This window comes from Mirounga angustirostris, unplaced genomic scaffold, assembly GCF_029215605.1.
Source record: "Mirounga angustirostris isolate CCGP_5_RB_7025 unplaced genomic scaffold, mMirAng1.0.hap1 SCAF_10, whole genome shotgun sequence".
Lineage (NCBI taxonomy): Eukaryota > Metazoa > Chordata > Mammalia > Carnivora > Phocidae > Mirounga > Mirounga angustirostris.
Genome location: NW_026991718.1, coordinates 114,800,161 through 114,812,134, shown reverse-complemented (window position 1 = coordinate 114,812,134; position 11,974 = coordinate 114,800,161). Strand labels below are relative to the sequence as shown.

The following is an 11,974-nucleotide window of genomic DNA, read 5'->3' as shown; positions in this document are numbered from 1 at the left end:
CCACCCCCAGTGGGCCCTCACTGGTAGAGTGCCCCCATGTAGACAATGCTCGGGCCCAGTGCCCAGGCTGCAACAGGTGACAGCAGCTGTGGATCTAACTATAGCTCCCTTGCCCTTCAATTGTTCCCAACTTCAAACAAGGGCTGGGGCCTGGATTACAGGCACCCCCCACCAGCCTTGCTGAAATGGATCCCAGGGGGTAGGGGATGAGTGAGGCTCACGAGGACCACGTCGTGATTTCTTTTAAGTAGCTACCTGTCTGGACCTCCACGTTCCACCTGTAGCCCTGGGCTGTGAGGCTTTTCAGCTCAGATGCTGTGTGAGTAAAGGACCAGTGGATAAGGGAGAAGAGGGTGTGCAAACAGCAGACCTGTATGTGGGGATGTGGGTGTGCATGACAGGTGTGTTTCCCTCTTCCTGCTTTGGGTGACAGATACTTGTGAGCATGGGCTGCCAGTTCCAGAAGGGCAGAGACCTCATCTTTCTTACTCACTGCTGTATCCCAGCCAGAAATGGGCCATGGTGAGTGTTCAATGTCCATTTCTTACCTTGGCCTTTAGGAAGAGTGAGGGTGTGCTATGTACCGACAGGACTCAAGCGTGAGAGGCAGTATTGGGTAGTAATGAAGAATACCGTATTTAAAGTCAGACTGCCTGGGATTGAATCCTGGCTCTGACAATTACCAGCTATGAAATCTTGGGAAATGATTTAACCTTGTAACAATGGGAATTTGTAAAAACAAAACAACAACAAAAAAACCCTACTACACAGGATCCTGATGAACATTAACATCTGAAGTGCTTAGAATAGTGCATGCCACAGAGTAGAGACTCAATAAATTACTGTCATTTCCAAGATATCCCGTTAAGTGGAAAAAGTGAGGAGAAGAATGGATGGCATGTGCTATCGCTCATGTAAAAATGGGGGAAGAGGAGAGTCATATATTTTTGTGCCTACCTATGGAGGGACCACTTTTGCTGGCAAGAGTGGTTATCTCTGGAGAGTGGAAGAGGTAGCTGAGGGCTTGGGAAGGGAGGGAGACTGATTTTTTTTCCTTGTTTACCCTTTTATACCTTTGAATTCTGAATCACGAGTATATATTACCTATTTCTTAAGGATTTGCCAAATGAATAAGGGTCACTTCCAACAGGATCCTTGAAAAATCAAGCCCCTATTCTGTGCCAGTGGGGAGGGCCTGGGTAAGGGCCGGTCCTCGTTGCCCTTGGCCCTGGGTCTGAGTCTCTGGGACACCTTCTTTCCCCCAGCCCAATAGCAGGGAAGATGCATCCATGTGAAACCACCCGAGCTAAAAGTAGACCAGAGGGAGGCTTCCCAGTTTCTAGGGCAAGCAGCGGCAGAGGTGGAAGGGGCGGTGGGAAGAGGCTCCTGCCCTCTTCCCTGGCCCCAGCCCCCAGCTCTTTAGCCCAGGCTATTCTTAGAGGCCAGATAATGCCAGCAGTTGTTGCTGCTCCTATCAGCTTCCAGAACCACCAGCACTGAGAGGCCCAGTGCTGCCCCCACCCCCTGTGGGGTGTGCTGGCCTCCCTGCCAGGTGTGGGCATCCTGCCGCTCTACCCTGTGCCACATGCCGCGCATCTCCTGGCCACCACAGGTAAGGAAGGGCACTGGGGAGTAGGGTATCCTCCTAGGGGTCAACGTGCAGATACTCTGGCCCAAACCCAGGTTCCAAACTATGCTTAGACTATGAATGAAAGGGCTGAGGTCTATGGACACAGGCTAAACAGGACAGCTAGAGTGAGGGGAGGGCAGAAATGGTAGCGGGGAGGGGGCCTGGGAGGGCCAGTGTATGGAGGAGGGAAAAAGCCAAAAATAGGTCTGGGGAAGAGATGGCAGAAGAGGGTCTGATAGCCCTGGCTCTGGAATCCAACTGTCCAGGTCTGCTTTTACTTGCTATGTGTCTACTTGCTTTTCCTCGTGGAGCTTCCATTTCCATCGTAAAATGGGCATAACCTTATTTCATGTGGTTGTTATGCAGAGCCAACAACAGAATGTACATAAAGAGTTTAGCCTGTGACTGACATAGCCAAGCACATCTAGATGTCTGGTGATTTTATCATTAGCTCCATAAGAGCAGGAATGTTTCTCTTTCAGCTCTACGCTTGCAGGGACTAGACTGGCACACATTAGGACTGCCTCCTCAAGTCCTTGCTCTGCCATTCACAAGCTAAGTGACCCTGAGCAAGTTACTTAACCTCTCTGAGCTTTGGGTTCCTTTTCTGCCAAATGGATAGATGCAGAATACCTGCATTACAATGTTGCTGAGAGGAATCAATAAACCGAAGTGCTCAGCCCACGGTAAGAGGTCAACAACGTGAACATGGGAACACTGTGGCTATGGGTATGTTGGGGTGGTATGGTGGATAAGCCTTGGTCTGCCACCCTGGGGATGGAATTTGAAGCAGTGCCCAGGGCAGCCAGCACTCTGGGAGAGACATGCTAGTGGGACCACCATGTGGGAACAAAGTCCCAGGATCTCATAAGACCAGAGTCACACTAACCCCCAAATCCTGTGCCACCACCCAGGCCCTCCCTAGGATCTCAGGATCAGAATAGGCTTATCAAAGCCAGGGTCAGCTTCCCATTTAGTTGAGTACAACAAACACTCTCTGATGCCCCCCAGGTTGGGACTTGTTCTGGTCTTGCCCCTGAGACCTAGGAGTCTGTCTAGCAAAGGAGACAGGCATGAGGAGGCACAGACAGTTAGTAACAATCGGCACAGGGCATCCCAGGGGAGGGGCACTCAGCCCAACCTGGTGGAGTGGAGAACAAGGGAAGAACATCTGTCCTTCTCAAAAGACCAATTCGAGGTGGAGTGGGAGGGGAGGGTGGGGTGGGTGCGGCTCTACCCTTGCCCTCATAATCATGGTCAGTCAGCTCAGGAGGTGAAGGGCAGAGAGAGGCTCAAAGAGTTAAACTCAGAAACCAACCCAATGGATCTACCCTGGGTCTCCTGAGGTGTTTACAGTGACCCTGCACTCCTTCACATCTCAGAGTATACTGCCCACTTCTGTGGAACTAGACTTGGCTAACTTAAGGGCAAGAGGCCTCCCTGCACATAGCCCTCGGGATTTTTTATATGGGTTGAAAATGCTGTCATTACAAATAACTCCACTGTCCTGACAATGCTTTGGGCCTTAAATTTCATTTTTCAATTGAAATTCTTTTAGGTAATTACATATTCACAAGCAATTATAAGAAATAATAGATTGCCTGTATTGATATGGATACAATCCCCCAATCTTACTCAAGTTTTCCCAGTTTTATGTATAGTTGTGTGTGTGTGTGTGTGTGTATTAAGTCCTATACAGTTTTTTTTTAAAAGATTTTATTTATTTATTCATGAGAGAGAGAGAGGCAGAAGGAGAAGCAGACCTCCCGCAGAGCAGGGAGCCCAATGCGGGACTCGATCCCAGGACTCCGGGATCATGACCTGAGCCGAAGGCAGACGCTTAACCATCTGAGCCACCCAGGCGCCCAAGTCCTATACACTTTTATCACCTGTGTAGGTTCACAGATCCACCACCACAGTCAATATTCTGAACAATTCCAACAACAAAAAGGTGTTACCCTTCTATAACTACACTTTTCTCCTTCCCATCCTTAACCCTGACAACCTCCAATCCGTTCTTCATTTCTAAAATCATCAATTCAAAAATGTTATATAAATGAAATCATACAGTATGTAACTTCTTTAGATTGGCTTTTTTCACTCAGGATAATTCCCTGGAGATTAATCCAAAGTTGTTGCCTACATCGATAATTTGTTCCTTTTTGTTACTGAGTAGCATTCCATATTATGGATGTACCACAGTTTGTTAAACTTTCACCTGTTGAAGGATATCTACAGATACCTCAGTCTGACGTGCCATCTTATCACCTGTGTCCTAGGGGGGTGAGGCCACCCACATCCTCCAGATTCTTGTTCCATCTGTCTAGGGACTTCTTGAGACCTGAAAATGGGCAGATGTCACTCTGCATCCCCAGCAGCCAGCACAGGACTTGGCAGAGAAGAGGTGCCCACGCATGCCTGCCAAATGGACCGTGTCCACTGGGCGGGGAGGGCACCTGCCTCTCAAGAACCCATCTTCTCGGGCGCCTGGGTGGCTCAGTTGGTTGAGCGACTGCCTTCAGCTCGGGTCATGATCCTGGAGTCCCGGGATCGAGTCCCGCATCGGGCTCCCTGCTCGGCAGGGAGTCTGCTTCTCCCGCTGACCCTCCCCCCTCTCATGCTCTCTCTATCTCATTCTCTCTCAAATAAATGAATAAAATCTTAAAAAAAAAAAAAAAAAGAACCCATCTTCTCCAGGGGCCTCTCACTCTGCTCCCTGCTGCCCCCTTCTCACCATGACTCGTGTTTCTCACCCACCCAAGCCTCTGCTTGCTTTGCTCTCCTGGGTTTAGCTGAGCCAGGCTAACAATACAGTATAGTGCTTACAAGTTCTGAAGCCAGACTGTTGGAGTGAAAACCCTCAGTTACTCTGTCTCTTTGATGCCCTGTTTGTCATCTGTAAAGCAGGAATAATAAGAGCACCCACTCCACTGGAATTAAATGAGATAATACTCATAAAAAAAGGCACAAGGCCTCACACATTAATAAGTGTATAATATACAATCATTACTATTCTTTTTATTATCCTTGTCATCACCCCCAAACTCAGTAGAATAAACATGAGAAATACATACCACCAATATAAAGACAAGGAGAAGGTTCCCAAAAAAGGGTCATTCCTAAGAGTGTGGGACCCCATTCTCATTCTTACATAATTCCCTCCTGGCTTCTCTCTCTCCAGCTCCTTCCCTTCTTGGGGAAAGTTTAGGGAGATGGAAGGGCAAGACTATAGCCTCTTCCTGGAGAGAGGTTCCCATCACTGGTGTCAAGGTGACAAATGCCTTCCCCCCATATACAGAGTTGTCAATCTCACCCAATACTTCCTAGCTCCAGAGTCTCCCTACAAACAGCCAACACAGTGTAGGCCCTGCCACTATTCTAGCCACAAGCAGAGTCACAAGGGTCATTCCTCAAAGACCTGCATCCATTCTGCTTTCGTGCACCTGTCCGTGCAACCATGTAACTATTTACTGAGAAATAAACTTTGCTATTAATCCCGGAAACTCCAATGAAATATCATGTCTCGCCCACTAGACTGGTAAAAACAAAAAAGCCTGACAATACTGAGTCTTAATGAGGATGTAATTTTAATCCAACAATTCTAATATATTGCTGACAAGAGTGCAAATTTATAAAACCACTTAAAAGAGAGAGTTTGTATTATCTAGGAAATCTGAACATGCTCATGACCTTCAACACACTGCACAAGGAGGCGCATATTAGTTTACCATCTGTAATAGTAAAATACTAGAGACAACCCAACAGACCATTCACAGGAGAGAAGGTAAATGAAATGTGGCTTTTATACAGTGAACCGACAAAGCAGTGAAAACGAATGAACTAGTTACCCTTATCAACATGGATGACTCTTCCAACATAAGGCTGAATGAGAAAACAAGCTGCACAAGAATATATACAATGTTACCAGTTAAAGTCCAAAAACAGGAAAAATAGCATCAAGTATTCAGAAACACATACGTAGTAAAAGGTTTAAAAATGCATAGGAAGGACCTACCTCACACCATATACAAAAATTAAATAAAAATGAATCAAAGACTTACATGTAAGAGTGAAAACTATCAAACTCTAAGAAGACATAGGTATAAATTAAATCATTATTTCGGATTAGGCAATAGTTTCTTAGATATGACACCCAGAGCACAAGCAACCAAAGAAAAAACAGATGAACTGGACTTCCTCAAAAGTAAAAATATTTGTTTTTCAAAGGACACTATCAAGAAATCCAAAAGACAGGGGCACCTGGGTGGTTCAGTCGTTAAGCATCTGCCTTTGGCTCAGGTCATGATCCCAGGGTCCTGGGATCGAGCCCCGCATCGGGCTCTCTGCTCCGCAGGAAGCCTGCTTCTCCCTCTCCCACTCCCCCTGCTTGTGTTCCCTCTCTCGCTGTGTCTCTCTCTGTCAAATAAATAAAATCTTTAAAAAAAGAAATCCAAGGGCGCCTGGGTGGGTCAGTTGTTTGGGCAACTGCCTTCGGCTCAGGTCATGATCCTGGAGTCCCAGGATCGAGTCCCGCATCGGGCTCCCTGCTCAGCAGGGAGTCTGCTTCTCCCTCTGACCCTCCTCCCTCTCATGCTGTCTGTCTCTCATTCTCTCTCTCTCAAATAAATAAATAAAAAATCTTAAAAAAAAAAAAAATCCAAAAGACAACCCACAGAATGGGAGAAGCTAGTCAAATCATGTACCTGATAAGGGTCTAATGTCCAGAATATATAAAGAACTCTTACAACTCAACAATAAAAAGACAATCTAATTTTAAAATGGACCCTCTCTTTTATGAAGTGAAAGAGAAACTGAGTCAAAAAAGGAGTCTGGGAGTAGAATGGTGGTTGCCAAGGGCTGGCTGGGAGTGGAGAATGGGGAATTATTGTTTAATGGGTACAGTTTCAGTTGGGGAAGCTAAAAAAGTTCCAGAGACAGATGGTGGTGATACTTGCGCAACACTGTGAACGTACTTAATGCCACCGAACTGTGCACTTAAATGGTTAAAATGGCAATCTTTATGTACATTTAGCTATGATACATTTTTTTTAAGTAAAAAAAGAAAAATAGGTAAAAGACGGGAAGAGACAAACAGCTGAGAAGCACTGCTCAACATCACCAGTCATTAGGGAAATGCAAATTGAAACCACAATGTGACCCTATCTCACACCCGCTGGGATGGTCATAGCCAAACAGATAAGAACAAGAGGTAAGGATGTAAAAATTGGAAGTCTCAGACATTGCTGGTGGGAATGTAAAATAGTGCAGCCCCTTTGGAAAACAGTCTGGCAGTGCCTCAAAATTAAATGTAGAGTTACCCTGTGAGCCAGCAAGTTCATGCCGAGGTCTATTCCCGAATCAAATACATCCACACAAAAACCTGAATATGAAGGTTCACAGCAGTATTATTCATAATAACAAAAAGCAGAAACAACCCAAATGTCCACCAACTAACAGATGAACAAAACGTGGTGTCTCCACACAATGGAATACTATGCAGGCATAAAAGGAATGAATTACTGGTACATGCTACAACATGGATAACCCTTGAAATGCTTAAGTGACAGAAGCCAGACACAAAAGGCCACATACAGGAGTCCATTTATCTTAAATGTCCTGAATAGGCAAATCCATAGAGACACGAAGCAAATTAGTGACTGCCAGGGGCTGGAGAGGAGGATTGGGAGAGTTACCACTCGTGGTTATAGGGTTTCTTTCCAGGTGATGGAAAAGTTCTGGAATTAGAGAGTGGTAATTGTTGCACCATCTTGTGACTATATTAAAAACCACTGAATTGTACATTTAAAAATGTTGGATTTTATAGCATATGAATTATATCTCAATAAAAAATTACGTAGGAATAATAAATACCAAATTCAGGAGAGTCTTTATCCCGGGGGGAGTGCAATTGTGGAGGGGCACATGAGGCCTTCAGCTATATTAGCAATGTTTTATTTTGCAAACTGGGTGGTGGGAATGTGGGTGTTTGTTATACTAATCCCTTCCCTTCTCGATGTTTTCATAATAAATACAATTTAAAAGTATTTACTGAGGGGCGCCTGGGTGGCTCAGTTGTTGGGCGACTGCCTTCGGCTCAGGTCATGATCCTGGAGTCCCGGGATGGAGTCCCGCATCGGGCTCCCTGCTCAGCGGGGAGTCTGCTTCTCCCTCTGACCCTCCCCCTTCTCATGTACTCTCTCTCTCATATAAAAATAAATAAATAAATAAATAAATAAATAAATAAATCTTTAAAAAAAAAAGTATTTACTGAGCATCAACCTGGACCAGGCACAGGTCTACCTGAGTGTTTTAGTGGTGGGTAAAATCAGACGCCATCCTGCCCAAAAGTAATGGACAAGTAGTAAGTGGAAAAGAGGGCCTATAAGTACGTCATCTCTCCTTTCTGGGCTTCTGTTTCCTCACAGATTGTTTTATTTTATTTTTTTTAAGTAATCTCTATCCCCAGGGTGCCTGGGTGGCTCAGTTCGTTAAGTGTCTGCCTTCAGCTCAGGTCAAGATCTCAGGGTCCTGGGATGGGGCCCTGTGTTGTCATTGTCAGGCTCCCTGCTCAACGTGGAGTCTGCTTCTCCCTCTCCCTCTCTCCCTCCCACCACTCATGCTCTCTCTCTCAAATAAATAAAACCTTAAAAAAATAAATAAATAAATTTCTACACCCAATGTGGGGCTTGAACTCACAACCCTGAAATCAAAAGGTACATGCTGTACCAACCGAGCCAGCCAGGCGTCCCTGCTCGTGGATGAAATGAGAGCTGGACTAGAAGTTTGTTAGTAAAAAGTCTCTGAGGGTACTGGGGGTGGAGGAGTGTGTCTTCCCTTTATCAGCCCACAGTTTCAAGAATTCCTTATGCACGATGAGAGCACAGGCCTGGAATCAGCCCTGGTGCCATCAATCATCACAAGTAGGCCTAACGCAAAGCCCAGCTGAATCTCTATTTCTTCTCAGTAAAATAGGGACAGTAACTTCTCCCTCCCAGGATTACAGTGGGGGGTGTAAATGAGATAACACATATAAAGTGTCTGAGACAGGCCTGGCACACAGTAAATCCTCAACACATGGGAGAGTCCTCACTGTGATTCCACAGGCATTTCCTGAGCAGCACTGCTGGGCCAGACCTGTGTTAGGGGGCTAGAAGACTGAGGAATTACACTCGATGGCCAAGCGATGGCCCCCAGCCAGGTGGGGAGACAGCCTCATAAACACCAATACCAGGCAGGGTGATGTCACTGCTAAAAAGAGACAGCAGCCACGTACACAGATGCAGACCAGGGGCAGTGCAGACTCCAGAACGAAAGAGCTGTCCCAATCAAGAGGCCCAGTACAGGCTTGGTGAGGGGAGGGGAGGGAGGTTACAACATATACAAAGCAAAGGGACTGGCCTCCATTCACATGCAAGGTAGCCCTCCTGGTCTTGTTTCACCTAATTCACACTCAAATGTTCCCACAAACCCCAAGAGCAGAGACTTAAACGGCAGCTTTGGGACATCTGAGCTCATGGTAACTCCCCAGGTGCACGTGTGTGAGCACAGTGGCTGACTGGGGGAAGCTGCATGATCTCTGGCAAGTCAGGACACTTCTGCAAGCCTGCAAGTCGCCAGCTATAAAATGGAGAGAACAGTACTGACGTCACAGGGTTGTGGTAAAAAATGAGATAACTGTAAAGCCATTAACCAAGTACCTGGCACAGATTAATAAAGATCCATTATAGCTAGGAAAGAAAAGATAGATTCCATTTTCAACATGAGGGCAGTGGGATTCAGAGAGGCGAGAAGGCTTGCCCATAGTCACACGGCCAGTTTTGGAGTCAGGATTTGAACCCAGGTCTGACACATTCAAAGGCTCACTGCATAGTAATCTCCCTCTGCTCCAGAATCTTTAGCAGACTCCCTGTAGTCCACTCAATGGAATCTATCCTTGCCATGGAGCGGGGAAGTAGCAAAGGCGTGAGGCCAGAGAGACCTCGGGCAAGTTCCCCAACCCTGGGTTCCTTGATCTGGGGACCCCCGAGTGGGCCCAAGGAGGTCTGTGAATTTCTCCACATGGTTTGCAAAAAGTTTGTGTCTAATGGAGATTCTCAAAGGAGTCTATCACCTCAAAAGTAACAAACCACTGACTTGACCTCAATTGGCAAATTTTCTTACCTACCAAAGGAAATACAGTACCTACCTTGAAAGGCTGTGAGGGGACTAAATGAAGTAGTTTATGAAAAGTACCTAAGGGCGCCTGGGTGGCTCAGTTGGTTAAGCGACTGCCTTCGGCTCGGGTCGTGATCCTGGAGTCCCTGGATCGAGTCCCACATCGGGCTCCCTGCTCGGCGGGGAGCCTGCTTCTCCCTCTGACCCTAACCCCTCTCATGTGCTCTCTCTCATTCTCTCTCTCTCGAATAAATAAATAAAAATATTTAAAAAAAAAAAAAGAAAAGTACCTGAAACATCCTAAGCTTTCAACTAATGTTGGTTTCCCTGCATTCCTCTCCCCAGCTTGTTTCTATCATTTAGCAAATGTTACTGAGCATCTACTATGTGGCAGGTATCATCCCAGGTGCTGGTGGTAAAGTGGTAAACAAGACACATATTGTGCCTGTTCTCATGGAACTCACATGGTGGAGAGAAACAGACAAAATTAATAATTTCAGATTCTAATAAGTGCTATAAAGAAAATACATACAATAATGTGATAGAGACCAATGGGGCGGGGATGGCATCTGAGGAGGAAACATGTGAATGACAAGAAGGAACCAGTTATGCCAAGATTTAGAGGCAAAGCATCAGGGCAGAGGGAACAGGAAAGACAAAGTCTCGCTTGAAAGACCCTTGGCCAAGAGCCCCTCACTCCCAGTTGCACCATAAAATGAGTCCCCTTGAGCAAGTCACAGAACTTTTGAGGCTCAGCTGTGACATCTACAAAATGGGAAGAAAGACACCTTACCTGCCACAATGTGAGGGGACTCAACCAAAGGGCTGTTAAGGTCTGGGATCTTCCCCAAGTCTCACCAATATACACCTGATACTCGTCATTTGGCACCCATCTTGGAGGAGGGAAACCTGCACAGAGAACCCTGGGTCATGATCTCTGACTTTTAATTTCATGCTGCACTAGAAATAGTTTCCTTGGTTCCCGGTTAACATGGTAGACTTCTGCGACTTGGGGCCTATTATAGTAACTGCTGCTTCAGACTCTCCCTCAGGTACAAAAGCAGACAAGGGAAGGACATCATAGAAACACTGTTGTGCCCATAACCAGACTACCTATCGCTTCCCTCCCCCCAACAAGATGGGAGAACTCAGTCTGTCCTGTAGACAGAGAATGTACAAGCTTTATTTAAGGAGCTGGAAACATCCTGGCCCCTGGGTTAGGCCACTGATTTATGATCATTTGCAGTTCTCCCTCCTGAACGTCTCTTAATCTGTCCCCTTCTCTCCAACTCTTCAGCCACTGCCTCACACCTTAACACCCTCTGAGCATGCTCTCTGGCCTTAGTATCCCCATTTCCAAAACATTTGCCACACTGCAGCCAGCACCTAACACATAAAATAGACTTTCCCTGGCTCAAAACCCTTAGACAGCTCCCCATCACTCACTGGACAAACGCCAACATCCTTAACCTGGAATCCAAGATTCCCTCTCCAAGACTGAGCTCCTAACACCCTGCTCAACCCCCAGGCCCTCCCTGGTATCTATACCAAACTCCTCAATGTCTCTAAAAAGAGCCTAGCCACACTAAGAATTATTTGCCTTTGCTGTTTCTGTTCTTACTACTTGGAACACTGTCCCCCTTCCTGCCTCTTACCTCCACGCTTACTTCTTTCACTGCTTACATATTCCTACCTACCCCTCAAGACCCCAAAAGCCTTCCCTGAGTCCCCAGAAAAGCACTGTTTACCAGTCTACCTTCTTAATCAGATGTGAAAGCTGGGGTTCTCTCTTAGTCATAGTTAACTTCCCAAAGAATAGACTGATAAATTCAGATTACTTTAACTAAAATTCATATGAGGTGCTTCACATTGAGAAGATCCTGTCATAACCCAGAAAGAAGGAACACTAAAAGAACTGGAGGGCTGCCAAGAGCTAAGGTGGGAATAGGAATCAAGAATCCGCATTCTCAAAAAAAAAAAAAAAAAAAAAGGTAAGAAGAATTTGCATTCTCAAAAAACTTTCCCCAGATACTGACACAAATGATATTGGCCATTTTGAGAAACAGTGTGTCACCCTCAACATTCCCAACTTAAAAACTGCTGGAAAAGGGGCACCTGGATGGCTCATTTAGTAGAGCCAGCGACTCACTCTTGATCTCAGGGTTGTGGGTTCGGGCCCCACGTTGGGTG

General features: G+C 46.1%; 1 long non-coding RNA gene across 1 annotated transcript; it reads left to right on the top strand.

Moving 5' to 3' along the window:
- The first annotated feature begins 230 nt into the window (after positions 1-230).
- LOC123851715 (uncharacterized) lies at positions 231-1,536 on the top strand. The gene is made up of 3 exons (XR_006792684.1): positions 231-319; positions 434-522; positions 1,479-1,536. It is a non-coding gene; the product is annotated as an uncharacterized LOC123851715 (long non-coding RNA).
- The last annotated feature ends 10,438 nt before the right edge of the window (positions 1,537-11,974 follow it).